The sequence below is a fragment of the Cervus elaphus genome, chromosome 25 (assembly GCF_910594005.1).
Source record: "Cervus elaphus chromosome 25, mCerEla1.1, whole genome shotgun sequence".
Lineage (NCBI taxonomy): Eukaryota > Metazoa > Chordata > Mammalia > Artiodactyla > Cervidae > Cervus > Cervus elaphus.
This window is the reverse complement of record NC_057839.1, coordinates 58,588,443-58,608,097: the sequence shown is the minus strand read 5'-3', so window position 1 is coordinate 58,608,097 and position 19,655 is coordinate 58,588,443.

Below are 19,655 nucleotides of genomic sequence, written 5' to 3'. Positions count from 1 at the left end.
GACTGATGTGACTTAGCAGCAGCAGCAGCAGCAGCAGCAGCAAGAAGCGAGAGGCAGGGATTCCCTGGTGGCTCAGTGGTAAAGAATCTACTTGCCACTGCAGGAGACACAGGTTTGATTACTGGTCTGGGAAGATCCCACAAGCCGAGGAGCAATTAAGCCCGGGCACCACAACTATTGAGCCTGTGCTCTAGAACCTGCAAGCTGCAACTTACAGAGAGCACGTGAGCAACTCCTGAAGCTCGCGCATCTGAGAGCCTGCGCTCAGCAGCAAGAGAAGCCGCCACAATGGGAAACCCGGGCACCGCAACGCCAGAGCATCACCCGGTCGCGCAACTAGAAAAAAGCCCAGGCAGAAACAAACAGCCAGCACAGCCAAAACTAAATAAGTAAATAAAATTATGTAAAAAAAAGAAGCAAGGGGCAATTCTATAATTGGGGATCTTAATAAATCTTATCTATAGTGCAGGAGGAATGCCAGGAGGCTGTTAGGATAGAGTGAATGAATTAGTGTTAAGTCGCTCTGTCATGCCCGACCCTGAGGTGGGTTAGTATTTAGTCGTCTTCATGGTTTGAATAGTGGATTCGTTCAGTCTGTGTTCAGACAAGATCATCTCAGTCTGTCTTGATCTACCTGTAGTTACAGAGCAAGTTTACTTGACCTTGGTGTTCGTGGAACGCTTTCTGTTCAACAGGATAATACCGAGGCCTGACTGGTAGGAGCAGCCAGCACCCAGCTAGTGTCAGAATCTGCTTTGCTCTTTCTCACATCTGTGCTTGTAAGACAGACTGGTGTGCAGTAATGTTCTTTTTTGTTTTTTTTAAATTTCTTAGATTTTGGACTTCCCTGGTGGCTCAGATAGTAAAGACTCCACCTGCCAATGCAGGAGATGCAGGTTCAGTCCCTGGGGTCGGGAAGATCCCCTGGGGAAGGAAATGGCAACCCACTCCAGTATTCTTGCCTGGAGAATCCCATGGACAGAGAAGCCTGATGGGCTACAGTCCACGGGGTTGCAAAGAGCTGGACACGACTAATTAACACTTTCAGATTTTGTCACATTCTTTTTGGATTTTGGTATCAGGTGTATCCTAATGTGAATCAGGAAAGCTGAGCACTGAAAAATTGATGCTTTTGAACTATGGTGTTGGAGAAGACTCTTGAGAGTCCCTTGGACTGCAAGAAGATCCAACCAGTCCATCCCAAAGGAGATCAGTCCTGGGTGTTCATTGAAAGGACTGATGCTGAAGCTGAAATTCCAATACTTTGGCTACCTCATGCGAAGAGTTGACTCATTGGAGAAGACCCTGATGCTGGGAGGGATTGGGGGCAGGAGGAGAAGGGGACGACCGAGGATGAGATGGCTGGATGGCATCACTGACTTGATGGGCATGAGTATGAATAAACTCTGGGTGTTGGGGATGGACAGGGAGGCCTGGCGTGCTGCGATTCATGGGGTCGCAAAGAGTCAGACACGACTGAGCGACTGAACTGAACTGAACTGAATGTGAATCAGGAAGTGTGGTCTCTTTTTCTATTCTGTAGAAAAGTCTGTTGAATATTGGTATTAATTATTCTCTGAACATCTGGAGAACACCCAATGGCAAAGTTGTGTGAGCCTTGGCAAACACTCTCTCCTTGACCGAAGTTCAGTCAGGCTCCTTTGAGCCCTTTCTCAACCAGGCCTTCGCCTTGGTGGCCAGTTTGGCCTGCCTGCATAGCCCAGTTATACCACAGATCCAACTACGTTAAATTAGAAAGACTCCCCTATCCTTAATATCTGCTCATTCTGGCATGATGTCAGCAAGAATCCTGTTAAATTGGTTTGGCAGGAGTCTCCCCCTCCGCACTCCCAAATTTTCATCTACTGAAAGGTCCACTTTCCATATATTCATTCTGCTTGTTGGCTAAAACGCCCAGCTATCTTTTCTGTATGAAGAATTGAGCCCAATTCTAAACTGAGCTGTCTTTTCCCTGATTGCAATCATTTTTGAATAAAATCTGTTTTTACTGCTGTAACTACTGTATGCCTCTAATTTTCTCTCACAGCCTGGAGATATCTTCATGGAGTTAATATTATGATTAAACTTTCAATTTCTTTTTTTTTCAGGCAAGTCTTTATTGGGCTCCTGCACTGGTTTTAGGAGAGAGTGAAAACAAGTAACAGATCCTTTTGCTCACTCCGAGTGTGGGCAAGCTGGTTCCTCAATCGGAGTGAGGGTAGGGTGTGTCCCAGGATCAGGCTGGAGGGTTAGCTAGGTGGTCTGCCCACCCTTTGTACATTTTAATTTCTTTATTAGATATATCACTATTCAGATTTTCTGTTTATTTTAGTGTCACATTCAGAGTTTTTTAAAGTGGAATCTGTCCTTTCATCTGTGTTTTCAAAGTATAGTTTTGGAATAAATTTTGTAAGATTGCTTTAAGATCTTTACATACCTATACGATTGGCAATCATATCCCTTTTTCTGCTGTTTATCTTTATATTTTATAGCATTTCTTTTTCTTTTAATCAGTCTTGTTAGACATTTGATTTTGCTGATAGTATCATATTTAAATCTCCACACGACATTATTCAAAGCTGGCTTAATGCTCAACATTCAAAGAGCAAAAATCATGGCATCTGGTCCCATCACTTCATGGCAAATAGATGGAGAAACAATGGAAACAGTGACAGACTTTATTTCCTTGGGCTCCAAAATCACTGCAGATGGTGACTGCAGCCATGAAATGAAAAGATGCTTGCTCCTTGGAAGAAAAGCTATGACCAACCTGGACAGCATATTAAAAAGCAGAGACATTACTTTGTCAACAAATATCTGTATAGTCAAAGCTATGGTTTTTCCAGTAGTCATGTATGGATGTGAGAGTTGAACCATAAAGAAACCTGAGCACTGAAGAATTGATGCTTTTGAACTGTGGTGTTGGAGGAGACTCTTGAGACTCCCTTGGATTGCAAGGAGATCAAATCAGTCAGTCCTGAAGGAAATCAGTCTGGACTATTCATTGGAAGGACTGCTGCTGAAGCTGAAGCTCCAATACTTTGGCCCCATGATGCGAAGAACTGACTCTTAGGAAAAGACCTTGATGCTGGGAAAGATTGAAGGCAGGAAGAGAAGGGGACGACAGAGGATGAAATGGTTGGATGGCATCACTGACTTGATGGACTTGAGTTTGAGCAAGCTCCGGGAGTTGGTGATGGACAGGGAAGCCTGGCAGGCTGCAGTCCATGGGGTCGCAGAGAGTCAGACATGACTGAGCAACTGAACCGAACTGAGCTGTATATACATTGCTTATTATCCCTACATATCCCAGGTGGTGTTAGTGGCAAAGAACCCACCTGCCAATGCAGGAGACATAAAAGATGCTGGTTGGATCCCTGGGTCAGGACAATTCCCTGGAGAAGGGCATGGCAACCCACTCCAGTATTCTTGCCTGGAGAATCTCATGGACAGAGAAGCCTGGTAGGCTACTGTCCATAGGTTCACGAAGAGTCAGACATGACTGAAATGACTTAGCATGCACACATTGCTGTGCTGTAGTCTTCTGCTTGATATACTGGGGAAAACCATTGCTGAATGCTGGATTCATTCATTCATTCATCCACTCCTCTTTCTTTTTGCTACCTTGGGCTCTCAAGGCCTCTTGTGTAGCCTCAGAGCCCATTCACTCTTCCTGGCTCTGAACAATTGCTTAAAGCTCTGTTGCCTTCTCTACCCCAGCCTGCCATGGATGCCAGAAATCCCTTCAATAAAGAACAGATTCCGTGGGTAGAGGAAGTTTAAACGTTTCAAAAACTCTGAGAACGCAGGAGAACATGCTGACCCTGGTGAAGGACAGACAGCAGATTCTCCCTTAAGAGCAGGGGTAGGTGCGGGAGAGACAGGCTATGACAGAAAGAAGCCAATCATGTGTCTGACAGTGGGCACTGGCAAGGGATCCTTCTACTGCTGCAATAACCAGAGGGGCCAGGAGCCTTGATTGTCCTTGTTTCTTCCTCCATTGGGGTATAATTGCTTCACAATATTGTGCTAGTTTCTGTTGTATAGCAGCGTGAATCAGCCGTATGTGTACATACATCCCCTCCCTCAACCTCCCCTCCCACCTCCCCTTCCCACCCCACCCCTCTAGGTTTCCACCGAGCACCGAGCAGAGCTCCCTGTGATATACAGAAGCTTTCCACTGGCTGTCTATTTTACTCCAGTTTACTATGGCAGTGTATATACGTCAATACCAATCTCCCAGTTCGTCCCACCCTCTGCTCTCCCGCCCACCGTGTCTATATGTCCGTTCTCCATGTCTGTGTCTCTATTCTTGCCCTGCAAATATTACTCAGCCATAAAAAGGAACAAAATCGGATCATTTGAAGTGATGTGGATGAACATCCTAGAGTCTGTCACTCAGAGTGAAATAAGTCAGAAAGAGAGAAACAAATATCGTATCAGTTCAGTTCAGCTGCTCAGTCGCATCCGCCTCTTTTCGATCCCATGGACTGTAGCATGCCAGGCCTCCCTGTCCATCACCAACTCCCGGAGTTTACCCAAACTCATGTCCGTTGAGTAGGTGATGCCATCCAAGCATCTCATCCTCTGTCGTCCCCTTCTTCTCTTGCCTTCAATCTTTCCCAGCATCAGGGTCTTTTCCAGTGAGTCAGTTCTTCCCATCAGGTGGCCAAAGTATTGGAGTTTCAGCTTCAACATCAGTCCTTCCAATGAACACTCAAGACTGATCTCCTTATATTAACATATATATGTGGAATCTAGGAAAATGATGCAGATGAACCAATTTGCAGCCGTGACTGTCTTAATTGCCTACTCAGATCCCCAGTCCTCAGGGAGATGAGTAACTGAGAGGGTGTTACCAACCCACTTTCTGATCATCTTACCCCTGTGCCACCACCTCCCTGGTTATGCTTGTGGCCTAGGGAAGTCAGATGGCAGGAAAAACAACCCCATTTCGAGTTCTATCTCTGGGATTTTAATTTACTAATTAGTCTGTAGGGGGCGCAGCCCTTCTGAGAATTTGATTACTGTGGAAGCATGGTGTGCTTCTCATATAAATATTCTCTTCTCATCTGTTGTCTGTTTGCGTATGGGCTTCTATAAATACATTAATTGGTGCCACTTTTAACTGTCATTGCTGTCCCTTTTTTTGACAAGCATATATTAAACTCTCTTATGATGGAGCAAAATAAAACCACCCAGTCATAGGGGTCTATTTTGGCAGAAGAGGAATGTAACAGAAAGAAAATTTGTAGTCTTTTGTGGTAGAGAAAGGACTGTTAAACTCATCGGTGATAGCCTGCATGAAAAATTTAGAATATAATTCTTAGATGTGGATTAAAGATAGAAAAAACAAAAAAGAAAACAATCCTACAGGATATGACTGAAATAAAGCAGGTAAAGTGGAATTATCAGAACAGCTGCAACTTAGGAAATGGGCTGAAACCAATTTCAACTTCATTTGAACATTCATCAACTCATACTTATTTTAGATGACTTTGGTTTTGGTAGTGTTTCAGAAACCATATTCCATATGTGTTCCTATCTGCTTGGAAAGGCTGTAGCCACTTAACGATGGAAAGCTAACTAACACACATCTCAATTTCTTTGTGTGTGTGTGCGTTTTATTTTACTATTGGGCCATGCCGTGTGGCATGTGAAATCTTAGTTCCCCGACCAGGGATCGAACCCATGCCTCCTGCTGTGGAAGCACAGAGTTCTAACCACTGGACCGCCAGGGAACTCCACAAGCATCAGTTTCAAGCATCTTTTCAGCTTGGTAGAAATTGGGATTGTATAAAATAGAGTATATTCTTACTAACTCCCATCTACATGACATTTGAGGACATAGTAGAAAATCCTTTTAAAGGTCTGCTACTCTGTGCTCTAATGATTACAAAACCAATGTCTTGGGATTTGTCAACTGACTAAAATTTAGGGCATACTGGGGCCCTTTTTGTCCCGATGAACTTAGATCAATGCCATCCCAGAGCAACTGACCGGTATATCAGTCAGGATTCAGCAGACAAACAGAACCAGTGGCTGGGACCTGGCACTTCTGACGTCACTAGGGCAGGCATTAAGAACTGTCTGGAATCTCTCAGGCAGGAACTAATGCTTCAGTCTATAGGTGAAATTTCTTCTTCCACCCAGGAACCTCAGTTTTGCACTGAAAGCCTTCAGGGGACTGTGATCAGTTGCTCACTTGTGTCCAGCTCTTTGCAACCCCATGGACTGTGGCCCACCAGGCTCCTCTGTCCATGGAATTCTCCAGGCAAGAATACTGGAGTCGGCTGCCATTTCCTCCTGCAGGGGATCTTCCCAACCCAAGAATTCTACCTGTGTCTTCTGTGTCTCCTGCATTGCCAGGCAGTTTCTTCACCACTGAGCCACCAATCATATTATCAAGGATAATCTCCTTTTTTTAAAAAGTGAATTGACTACGGATGTTAATCATTTCTACACAATACTTTCACCTTGATTAGTGTTTGAGTAACTGGGTATTGTAGCCTTGCTGTGTTGACACTTGAAACTAATCAACTGGGCATGAAAAACTCTCCTCTGCTTTGAAAGGAATTGTCTGGAAGTGCCATGCAGTATGGTCATTAGAAGCAGCATCAGGCATGAAAGGCTTGGACTGTGCAGTCTGCTTTCCAGCTCCTCAATGGAGTCCTTCTTGTGGTGTGAGAGATAGCCTGGATCATGCTGCCCTGTTCTCGGGGTTCCTAATACTTGGACGTGGGTCATGTGCTCAGGACACGAGACTTGAAGGCAAAGCTCTCTTGCTGCTGTTGTTCAGTTGCTAAGTCACGTCCGACTCTTTGGGACCCCACGGACTGAAGCACACGAGGCTTCCCCGTCCTTCACTATCTCCCTGAGTTTGCTCAAACTCATGTCCATTGAGGCCATGATGCCATCCAACCAACTCATCCTCTGTCACCTCCTTTTCCTCGAGCCCTCAATCTTTCCCAGCATCAGAGTCTTTTCCAATGAGTCTGCTTGTCACATCAGGTTGTCACAGTATTGGAGCTTCAGCTTCATCATCAGTCCTTCCAATGAATATTCAGGAGTGATTTCCTCTAGGATGGACTGGTTTGATTGGCTGTCCAAGGGATTCTCAAGAGTCTTCTTCAACACCACAATTTGAAAGTTTTCTTATTCTACATGAAAGAGGCACAGAATGAATATCTACCCTTGGTCAGCATCTCTTTGCCTCTTCTTCTAGAGAATGGAGTATAGGCAAGGCCATTGATAATTCGTAATCACTGTTTAGTTCTGAAAGATGCTTCATTCGAAAGATCCTCAAATGAATACCGTTTCTGCGGGTATGGATTCTATACATACAGGCAATGTTTCCTTTTAGGACAAAACATGCACTTGATCGATCAATGTTCATTCGTAGTAGCTTTCACTGTGGCTTCATATTTTTAGTAGCTGGAATAATGTTCATTACAGCTCATGTAGCTTCTTTAGCTTGTTCAATACTTTTACACTTTTCACTATGTTTTATGCCAGATCATACAAGATGAATGCTTTAAGAATAAATGTAACAGGCATCCAATAAGAAAGAAAATTACTTTGAACTTAGGTTTAGATTCTATTCCTTGGTCACTAAATATTGACGCAGCAAAGTGAAATATGAAGAGGAATAATTATTCAATTTATTGTTAAGTATAGCTTGTCATAGGATTATAGAAATTCTTCTTCCATGAAAAGCTCTTTCAATCCTCTTTTTTCTTGGGTAGCCTGAATTTCATCAAATGTAACTTTAAAATTCAAGTTCTGTTTATATGAACATGTTCAATCATACTAAGATACTTTGACGTCTCCTAAGCATGACAGATATTCCTTGTAAAACCTTGGCTTTTTTTTTTTTAAATGCCTCTATACATGAAGAGTAAAAGGGAAGTTTAAATATTTTGATTTTCACAATGATCTCTAAGAGAATTCTAAAGAGGAAAAAAAAAAAAAAACCCAAGCTACCGTGCAATATTGCTTATTGACTGAATAAAAAGCAACATTGTCCTCATTTTGTGCAAATAGGAGGTGACTCCAGGTGCCCCAGTGCACAGCCAGGGAGCTGACAAGAGCAGGACCCACAGGGAAGCCATCTGGGGCAGTGAGGGCGGTCAAGCTGGTGGCCCAGGGCATCCTTTCAATTTGTGGTGGTAAAACCTGGGGGTTGGAACCTGCTGCATGGAAAGGAAAATTTTTATCCCACCCCTTTTCATCTAGATTGAGGGAAAACATAAATGGGAGTACTTGTGTTAGAGCCTCTTGTAACAGATTTCTTGGAAAGTATTTTTTTCTTAAGTGTTTTCTTAAAACTTTGAAACGGAAAATGTGGACTATAGGGCTCATTGGTGTGTCCATGGGTGGTCTTCAAAGGCTGGACCGAGACTCTGTGTTGGGTGTGTGCCCATGTGGGGTGAGTGAGGTGTGGGTAGGCCTGGCCACCTTATTTCTGAGACCTCTAGAAAAGAAGCCACATGCTTTTTCTGCTTTCACGTTCCTGAAGCCCCAGAACACTGGCTCCATGGTATCCCAGCGAGGTCTTGTTTCAGAGATTTCCAGAACTGGGAGGCAAGGAGGGGCTTACCCTGCCTCTGCACACTGCTCAATAAAACATTCTGCTGAAGTGCTAAGTCCATGAGAGCAGTCCGTTATGTATCGGTGATAACCTGGCAATCACTGGGATTTAGGTAGAGAAGTCTCATTTCTATTATAATAATGCATAGATTCTGATTATGAAAGATACATTTTACATTGTGTCTTAGAGCACAACTGGATTTGTATATGTGCATACATACTTACAAAATTTAAACAGAAGTTTCACAGACCAGTTCCCAACCTTGTTACCTGTGATTGGTTCTGACATTTTCTGTCCCATCCCATCCTATCATATCCCATCCCTTCCCATCCATTCCATCTATCCCATCCCATCCTATCCTATTTTATCTTATCCTGTCCTATCCTACACTATCCATGTTCAATATGTTAGTTATGACTCATTAAATTGGTCTCTTGACACTTTAACACCAGGGGAAAACACTGGGTCTACTCCAAAAAATAAGATCAATGGTGGTACAGCTTTGTGAACAATGACAATGAAAGAAGCTCTTCTGGACTGAACAATCTGGGGCCTTCAGATGCACTGATTCCTGCCCAGCTCGCCTCCTCCCCAAGGTGAAATGGATAAAGAGAAAAGATAAAAAAGAAAAACTTAAAAGGATAAAGGTATGCTCTTTCAGTCCAATACAGATACACACAGAGATGTGTATACTCTTTATTCTTTACTATTCATAAAGGGGACTCTTTGTGGCCCCATGGACTATGCAGTCCATGGAATTCTCCAGGCCAGAATACTGGATTGCATAGCTTTCCCTTCTCCAGGGGTCTTCCAAACCCAGGTCTCCCGTGTTACAGGCAGATTCTTTACCAGCTGAGCCACAAGGGAAGCCCAGGGATACTGGTGTGGGTAGTCTATCCCTTCTCCAGTGGATCTTCCTGACCCAGGAATCAAACTGGGGTCTCCTGCATTGCAGGCAGATTCTTTACCAACTGAGCTCTCAGGGAAACCCTCCGACTCATAGTCCCGAAACTTGGCTTTCCTTTCCCTGAACTGGGATGTGAAAGAAGAAAACCAGTGGCAGCTAAACTGGACTGGGCATTGGTGCTGGGAATGGGGACTCTTTTTTTTTTTTCCAACTCTCACACCTCATCCATACAGAAGTTCCCATCAGACAGGACTTTGAGTAGACTACTTGGTGATCTGGATTCATGTCTTGATGTGGCTTTAGTTTGCTCTTAATGGTCAATTCAGGCAGACATTCTGAAAGCCCCTGAAAGGGAAATTAACTGCCTACTTTTCCTATGATGTTAATGGTGCTCCCTTGGGCTTTCAAAAGCAACTTTCAAAGGAGAAGGTGATTTGGTCCATATTTGTGTTTATTTTTTGGTTTTCCAGTGTCTGGACTTCTTTATTAAAGGCTGTCACCTTTGGGTTTTAACCACAAAGATTTAGTACCATGTTTTTAAGAAAAAGAAAGTCAAGGGGGTTAATGAAAGTTAAAAATCTTTGGATCTCCTGGTAGGTCTCCTGTACCAACACTTGTTTTGCCGCCGTCTCTTGTCTGGGTACACCAGGTACACTAGGTCTTTGCAGACCATCTGGACCAGAGGAAAAACAAAGTAAATATTACCAATGGTGGCCGTCAGCTCCTTTTTTTTCATACTGGACAAGCCTCTTTTTTTTCATCCCCTTTGAAATTTTGTCTGTATTTGACATTTTGAATCACTCCAGAAGATGGAATATGGTTTTTGTTGAAGCCACCGGCTGAGCATCTGCTACCTACTTTGTCTGGAAAAAGCCCCAGACATCCCTTTTTATTTGCTTCTGACTTTAGGAAAATACTGCTATCCCCGGTCCCACTGGGTCATGACTCTGAGACTGTGGTCCTGTGGCTTCAAGCGTGGAGGAGATCCAGGGTGGAGATGAACACCGGAGCCAGGGTATTCCGGATACCCTGATACCAGAGCTTAGGTGTCCCTAAGCACCATGGAGTCGACCTTCCATATTACAAATGGCCCTGAGACCTGGTCTAGGAGGATCTGGCAGTGGGTTTGCCCGGACCTCAAAGCTCAGATGCAGTGAAATGCTCCCACCCCTCACCATGTTAGTCACACACTGAGTGAAAATACTGAGATTCTTGGCGCAGGCAGTGATTGAAGTGTTAGAAGCAGGCTTGTCATAACAAAAATCCCTTGTTGTCATGGCTTTGCCTAATGGACAGGTGGATCCGACACTGAAGCATAATTCTTAGTCTGAGTCTCTGTCAAGATAGTCACCATCTCTTTTCTCATTCCCCCAAGGCAGCTCCAATCCTTACTTTTATTTCCCTGTTTATCCAATCTCTTCTTTTGAAATGCTAGTTCTTTTACTCATAGCATGCAAACCTGTTAAAAAATCTCTTCCACTTTGGAAATCAAAGTCTGCCCTTGACTGTCCTCTCTTCCCTTCCACCAGTGGTTTCTTCTTTTTCTCCCCAGGTATAACCTTCTCTAGGCCTGTGTGTCTCAAATGTTGGTCTGCACTGGGATCGTCTAGAGAGCTTATTAAGGCATCAGTGACTGGGCTTCTTTCCCAAAATCTCTGATGCCATAGGTTTGGGATAGGGTCCAAAATACGCAATTCTAACAAGTTCCCAGGTGATGCTGACAGTTGAGGACCCAGTGTGAGACCCACTGCTCCAAAGAACACTCTCCATTGGCTCATTGCATACAGTCTCTTTTCATTTGCTACCCCACCTGTGGCAACCTGACCTCAGCCCCACCACCACTGACACCCACATGTTGAATTCAGCGGACACTTTGTATCTTCTTGAGACCCCTGTGACATTGCTCACCCAACCACGTCTTTTTTCCTCATTTGGCTCCCATGACACCACTCTCTCCCTATCACCTCCCATCACCTCCTTCCTTTCCGCTTGCTCTTTCAGAGATGCTCTTATTGAGATACTTTTTAGCAAGCTCTTCCACTCACAGCAGGTTTCACTCTTCCTCAGAGCCCTGTCCTTGCTCGCTGCTCTTCTCAATTTATATCCTTCCTGAGATGCCTCATCCGTGCCTGGAGCTTTGCTTGGCATGCCAAGAATCCTGATCGACTCCTCTGCCACACACCTCTTTTCTAGCACTGTGTCTGTTTATCCAGACTCTTGAGGTTAAATGTGTTCCCAAACAGGCTTTTGAAATTTACCCCAAGTCTCCTCCACTTGTTTTTCTTCTTTCCTCAACTGATGTCCATTTTTCCTGAGCCAGAAATCTGCGCCCCATTCCTATTTTTGCTCCCTCATCTGTCATCATGAAGTCCAATTCAGCATCAGGATGTCTCTTCTATCCGCCTTTCTTTCATTTCTCATTGCTAATGCTTTCGTTTGCTGCTGCTTGCCGAGATCACTGAAAAGGCCTCTTAACTGTTGACTCTGTCTCCAGGCTAGGAGGACCACAGGGGTAGTTCACGGGATCAGAGGAGCGAAGGAAAGGACATTAGCTTTCTGGCATCTCTGGGAGCTTTTTAAATACTGGGAATAAATGGGTCACTCAAATCATGTGACATTTTGCTATACCTCGAATTCTGGTCTTGTCTCTTGATGCGCCACCACTTTTTATGAGAATCACACATCTGGAGCAAATATAGCATTGCCATTCATTTTTGATTTTCCTCTAGTACAGTGCATGCCATCTTCTTTTTTCCTTTGGATTGTATTTACTTATTTGTTTTAAATGTATATTTATTTATTTATTGGCTGCACCACACAGCATGTGGGATCTTAGTTCCCCAACCAGGGATCAAACCTGCATCCCCTATACTGGAGGAGTACCGTCGCACCCGCTGGACCACCGGGGAAGTCCCTGTCATCTTGACTTGGCTGTGGCTTTTTTTTTTTTTTTTTTCATGACACATCACTGCTGAGATGGAAGACACCTCCCTCAATTTGGATTTTTTGTTCTGGGTATTCTTTAATCTGCATACCTGCTAAGTCATTTCAGTCATCTCCAAGTCTTTGCACCCTATGGACTTCAGCCCCAGGATCATTTGTCTGTGGAATTTTCCAGGCAAGAATATTGGAATAGGTTACCATTTCCTACTCCAGGGAATCTTCCCTTCCAGGGATTGAAGCTGCTTCACCTGCATTGTCAGCAGATTCTTTACTGCTGAGCCACTGGGAAGCCCACTTAATATGAAGCACTGCCATAATTCTAGTTTGCACATCCGCCTCTTCTTGAGTCTGTAAATACCTTTCTCAGACATGGTCTTATTGGATCAATGGCAGCATAAGAGAGTGCTGAAAAATGAGGACTCTGGAATCCTGAGTTTAAATCCAGACTTCTGTGAATTAGTTCTGTAATCCCAAGGAAGTTACTTTACCTCTTTGTCATGAGACTTGTCACATGTGAAAATTTGTCAAATGTGAAATAGGGATTATTGTGAAGACTGGCCAAGATAACCTAAATTGCACCACATAGTGTCTGGAACAAAATAAGCTCTCAAAGTTGTTAGTTATTCTGATTGTTTTTTTCTGTAATTTACTGAACCATCCTTCTTATTGCTGAATACTTGAATTGTTTCCATTTTTCTCTTTTTGTTATTGTAGCTAACATTGGTAGAAAATGTAAATAAATAAAAAGCAGTGACTAGAACCGGGATTATTTCTATGTCTTTATATCTGAAGTCAACAAATTGATGTAATTTTTCATTTATGTTTGAAATAGTTGCTGAAAAATCTTTCATATTATTCGTTATTTTTCCATACCACACAGCTCATTGGACCTTCCAAAATGAAGTATTTCTATTCTGCCAAGCCATTGGAAGAGAAAAGTGTAAAGGAAACGTACAACAGATGAGTTTGTACTACAGTGATGGGTAGAGAGGGAGCATTGTAACTTTGTTTCTCTGGATTGTTCTACTCTTAGATGGAAGAACCTGAGGTTTGGAAAAACGCCTGACCTTTTTTCTGCTGTACCTTTGTCTCTATCCCAAATAACCTGGTTTGTAAACAGAGATTGAGAGGCACAGCTTCTTCTAAGAAATGGGCTAAGGGAAAGCACCTTTGAGGGGTTGGGATTCTGCATATTGACATGACTCCGGCTTCAACCTATGTCTCGGTCCATTTAGGTTGCTCCAACAGAATACCATAAGTTCAGTTCAGTTCAGTTGATCAGTTATGTCTGACCCTTTGCAACCCCATGGACTGCAGCATGCCAGGATTCCCTGTCCATCATCAAGTCCCAGAGCTGGCTCAAACTCATGTCCATTGAGTTGTTGGTGTCATCCAACCATCTCAACCTGTCATCCCCTTCTCTTCCTGCCTTCAGTCTTTCCCAGCATATCATAAACTGGGTGGCTTTAACAACATGTATTTCTCACTGTTCTGGAAGCTGAGACGTTCAAAATCAAGGTAGCAGGCCAGTTTTTTCCTGACGAGAGCTCTCATTCTGTTTTATAGATGGCTGCCTTCTGGCTGTGTTCTCAGATGGTAGAGAGAGCAAGAGAGAGATCATTTCTCTCATGTCTCTTCTTGCAAGGGCACTAACCTCATTCATGATGGCCTTACCCTCATGACCTAGCCACCTTCCAAAGGCCTCACCTCCAAATATCTTTGTTTTGGTGATTAGGTTTCATATATGAATCTTGAGGGGTCACAAATCTTCAGTCCAAAGTGATTTCCTTCAGGAGGTGAAGGATAGGGAGTCTTCTGAGAGGAGGTCTTTAAAAGTGGAGATGTGGCCTCCAGAGACAATTACATTTTGGGCATGATGCCATCAGCTCATGTTACAAAAGCAGGATGTATTTACAACTGGAGTTTCAAAGGACCTACCAAAAGAGGTATGATATTCATCTCTGCCCTTATGGTACTAAGTAGCAGAGCTGAGATTTTATCATTGTTTCTTGTTCTTATTAGTAAATAATCCACCAGTAAATAAGATTTTTATGCTTAACCAAAATCTATCCTATTATAATTTATTGAATTTGCTTTAGTCCATGTTAAAGTGGAATGGGATGAGGATAAAGATGAGTGATCTTCAGCTTTGGTAGTTCCCTTAATATATTCTTTTTTATAGTAAAAATTGAACTGTTAGAGAGTGTTTCTGTTTTCTCCAAGATTCAGTTCAGTTCAGTCGTTCAGTCATGTCCGACTCCTTATGACCCCATGGACTGCAGCACGCCAGGTCTCCCTGTCCATCACCAATTCCCAGAGTTTACTGAAACTCATGTCCATTGAGTTGGTGATGCTCCAAGGTAACTAGCCTCAAACTCATTTCATCCATCTACAAAGTTTCAGTTTCAGCACCATGTAATGATCTGCAACTCTCCTATGTAGTCTGTTGTTGGTCCCAGGCAGTATTTTGGTTCTCTTCTTTTCCAGGTTTTCAAATCAGCATCGTAGCCTCAAAATCAGCATCAACAGTCCCTTTCCAACTGTATGCACCATCCTGGGTGGGTTATCTTTGTTTGCTGGGTAAAGTTCTATTGGCTTCCTCAGAGCAAAGATCCTGAGATGAGAACATTCATCTGGGGTTCAGAGAACAGGGAGCAGGGAGGTAATGTGCCTGGGGACAGGCATGGACCACCTTGATAAAAGCGGTCAAGGTGGTCAGTGTCAAAGTTTCAGTCACCTAACTCCAAAATGTGGAGTATATTTAATATCATTTACATGTGGACTATGCTTTTACTCCTTGTTCATTCTTAATTACAGGTTAGCTCATCTATGGAAAATCTTTATTCACTTTTGTTTTTGGCAGTGGTTAACATAGCCTGTAAGTCTCCCCTTGACTGTGGTCTTCATTATATAATATTTATTACCTCACTTAAAAAGAAGCATGGGAATAAATATACTACTATATACAAAATAGATAGCTAATAGGGACCTCCTGTATAGCACAAGTGGGTTTTCCAGGTGGCACTAGTGGTAAAGAACCTGCTTGCCAATGCAGGAGATGTAAGAGATGCAGGTTCAGTCCTTGAGCTGGGAAGATCCCCTGAAGGAGGGCATGGTGACCCGCTCCAGTGTTCTTGCCTGGAGAATCCCATGGACAGAGGAGCCTGGCAGGCTACAGTCCATGGGGTTGCAAAGAGTCAGGCACAACTGAAGTGACTTAGCATGCATGTATAGCACAGGAAACCCTACTCAATACTCTCTGATGGCCTATATGGGAAAAAAAATCTAAAAAAGAGGGGTTATATGTACATGTATTTAACTGATTCACTTTGTTGTACATCTGAAACTAATACAACATGTAAGTCAACTATACCCTAATAAAATTTTTAAAATCAAAAGACATATTTCTTTCCTCTTAAATTACTATTCAGTATTATTTGCTTTTTTATTTATCTGCTTTGCTTATTTTTTATCTGCTCTGTTCAGTGTCCTCATGATTCTGGCATTCTGCCATATTTTGTTACTTTTTGTCAAGGTGAAGCTGAAGATCAAGGTACCATTTTCTAGCTTTGATTCATAAGAAATAAGAAAATAAATAAAATTATCACATGTCTAAAAATAAATAAATAAACATCACATGAAAGAAACAACAAACATGGGATGAATTCATGTTTAAATTATATACTGATGCTTTCCAGAATTTCATACCTTGTTATGAGGAGAAATGGATAAAAATCCTTTGATTTAAACAACATGAGTGAAGTGCTTATTTGTTTCTGTAAAGCCTCTCAACACTTCAAGAAGATTTTATAGTTCTATGAAAGAGTGAGTTTCCTTGCTAAGTGATTATGGCCAAGGCATATTTCCCAGATTCCTTTGCAGTTAAATATGGTCGTGTGATGGAGTTCTAGTCAATAGAATGTGAATGGTGGTGAAGGATGCCATATCCAAGGCTGAGCCGTATAATCTCCAGCTCTTTCTCTTTCAGAGTCAACCTTGGAGGAAAACAAGGAAGACAGTGAAACCACAAGAGAGGTGGAGCATAGATTAGAGTAATTGCTTGAAGGATAATCTTCATCCGAGACATCAATTTCAGAATTTTCATGAGCAAAAATAAAGCTCAGTTGCATTAATCTGCTGAGGTTTGAGTGTTTACCCATTTTATTTTTAGAAGATTTTAATTTTATACCATTTTTTAAAGGTAACTTTCCACATACAGTTATTATAAAGTATTGGCTATATCCTCCATGTTGTACAATACATTCTTGAATCTCTTACACCCAACAGTTTGTATCTCCTGCACCCACACCACTGTGCTCCCCCTCTCCACAGTGGTAACCACTGGTTTGTTCTCTATATCTGTGAGTCTGCTTCTTCTTTTTTTTTTTCCATTTATTTTTATTAGTTGGAGGCTAACTACTTTACAATATTGTAGTGGTTTTTGTCATACATTGACTTGAATCAGCCATGGATTTACATGTATTCCTCATCCCGATCCCCCCTCCCACCTCCCTCTCCACCCGATTCCTCTGGGTCTTCCCAGTGCACCAGGCCCGAGCACTTGTCTCATGCATCCAGCCTGGGCTGGTGATCTGTTTCACCCTAGATAATATACATGTTTCAATGCTGTTCTGTTTCGAGTCTGCTTCTTTTATGTTATATTCACTAGTTTGTTGAATGTTTTAGACTCTACATACAAGCAATATCGTACAGTATTTGTGTATCTCTGAATGACTTATTTCACTTAACATGATGTCCTCCAGGTCCATCCACATTGTTGCAAATGGCAAACTTGTATTCTTTTTCATGGCTGAGTAGTAGTCCATATGTCAGCTTCTTTATCTCTTCATCTGTTAGTAGACACGTAGTTTCTATGTCTTGGCTACTGTGAATAATGCTGCTGTGAGCATTGGGGTATGTGTGTCTTTTTGAATTAGTGTTATTGTCTTTTTTTTCTCAGATATACGGGAATCGTTTATCTGTTTATCTTCTGGTAATTCCTTAACCAATATGCTAGGCCTGGGTTTTTGCCTCGGATTTTGCCACTGCCACAGTTAAGACCGTGAGCTTTGGAATCACGTAGACCTAGGATGGAATCTCCTCACTAGCTCTGCAGATAGTTTGACTTCTCAGGACTTCAGTTTCCTCATCTGTAAAATGGAGACATTATATCTGCTGTTTGTGAAGGTTAAAGAGAAAGTATTTTCACAGTGCCAAACGTATAATAAATATTTTTTTAAATATTTTATATTTCTATTTTATTTTCATCTTTTTTTTACTTTAATGGAAACTGGTTCTAATCTAGAGGATTTTAACTATTATCTCTGTGATCTCTATGTTATTTATGATCAGATTACACGCTATGCAGTTCCATCAATATGGTTATTTTCTTTGTCTTCTCTCTGTATAAACGTCCCTTTCTTCATCTGGAAAAAAGAACTCATTCTTAAGGCTAGCTCAAAAATTACCTCCTGTGGTATATTTTATTTTGCAAAAATGGCCACAGCAATATTTGTGATCTTATAAGCTCTTCTGGAACTTCACTATTTCCTCATCAGGACAGGATTTTGTGACCATGTCCTTGAATAGAATGTTAGCAAAGTTGATGTTGTATGACTTCTGAGACTAGGTCATAAGTCACATGGTTCCCACTGACACTCCTTTTCTGGAAATTCACCCTTAAAGCCCAGACACCATGTCGTAAGGGAGCCCAGGTAATGTGGAGTTGCTACAAACAGAGGGTCCAGCTCACAGGCCAGGTGAGGTCCCTGGTAGGAATCAACATCAGTCTTCAGAAATGTGACTGAACGAGCTTTCAAACAGCCTCAGCTGACGCAGAGTAGAACAGAGGTGGGCTGTACCCAGTGAGTCCTGACCAATCTGCAGATTCAGGAGCAAAACAAATGTCGTCATTGTTTTACACTTCTAAATCTTGCGGGTAGTTCATTAAACAACTATGAAAAGCAGAAACACCTCCTCTGTAAAGCCACCCTGACAGCCTTTTGGTTTTCTCCCTTGCCCAGAACTAATTGCTTTCTTCTGTATTCCCTGGCATTTTATTTATTTCACAAACCTTTAACACTTTGTTAAAGTTTATGAAAAATTTGAGGACAAGGATCAGAGCTTATTCTTTTTTGTATTCCTTGTAGCATCTAACACATAGAACATAGTCTAGAGAAGGTACCGAGCAAGGGTGTATTAAATGATAATTGAGTTAATGTTGCCCTTCTGTGTCAGAGCTATTATGCCCCACACTATATTAACTTCCAGAGACACATATAGGAATTTCCACACTATATTAACTTCCAGAGACACATACATCAAACAAGTTGCATAAAGTTCAAGGGCGACAATGACCATTTGGGAATTTGTAATGAGAGTAGATGGGAAAAACCACCAGAAAGACATGAGAGGATGTCCAGCAGTTATTAAGCAATACTTGCTGTTTTTTTCTGGTACTCTATATAGCAATTTTAACACATGCTGTCAGGGGGTTTCAACGTCATGGAACCCTTGATTACCCTGACCAGAGTATCTTTTGCAGAAGGAAGTGTTAAAAATGTCATGAGCTCACCGCGACTTTCAATGTTACTCTTTTCAACTAGATCACAATATGTTCTGATGTACTTAGGAAGCACAGTTCTCATTTTCTATAGCTATTTTCCACGTTCTATCATTACCAACTTTGGTACAAGGAGATATGTGTTTATTTCAAGAGCTTCAGGATCACTTTTTTCTCATAAACAGAATGAACATTCCACTGAATGTCTAGGGACCTAATTTTTCCTCCTTGCTCTGCCATTGGCTGGGTGCGTGATGCTCAAAAAAATTCCTTTTCTTTTCTTCAGGTTTCCATTTCCTCACTTATGAGATGAGATAAAGATTAATGGTCCCCGAGGCCATGTCCAAGTCTAGCTGTAACCATTCTATAGCCGAAAAGATAACACTATATACATATATTTTTTTTACAGAGATTCAGATGGAAACACAATGAGCTTAGACCTTCCTGACCCATAAACAAAACTGAGGGGGTAGGGAGCATTAGGGGGGCTCCCCTGATGGCTCAGGGGCTTCTCAAGTGGCACTAGCGTAAAGAACCCACCTGCCAACGCAGGAGACATAAGAGAGGTGGGTTCAATCCCTGGGTCAGGAAGATCCCCTAGAGGAGGGCTCAGCAACCCACTCCAGTATTCTTGCCTAGAAAATTCCACGGAC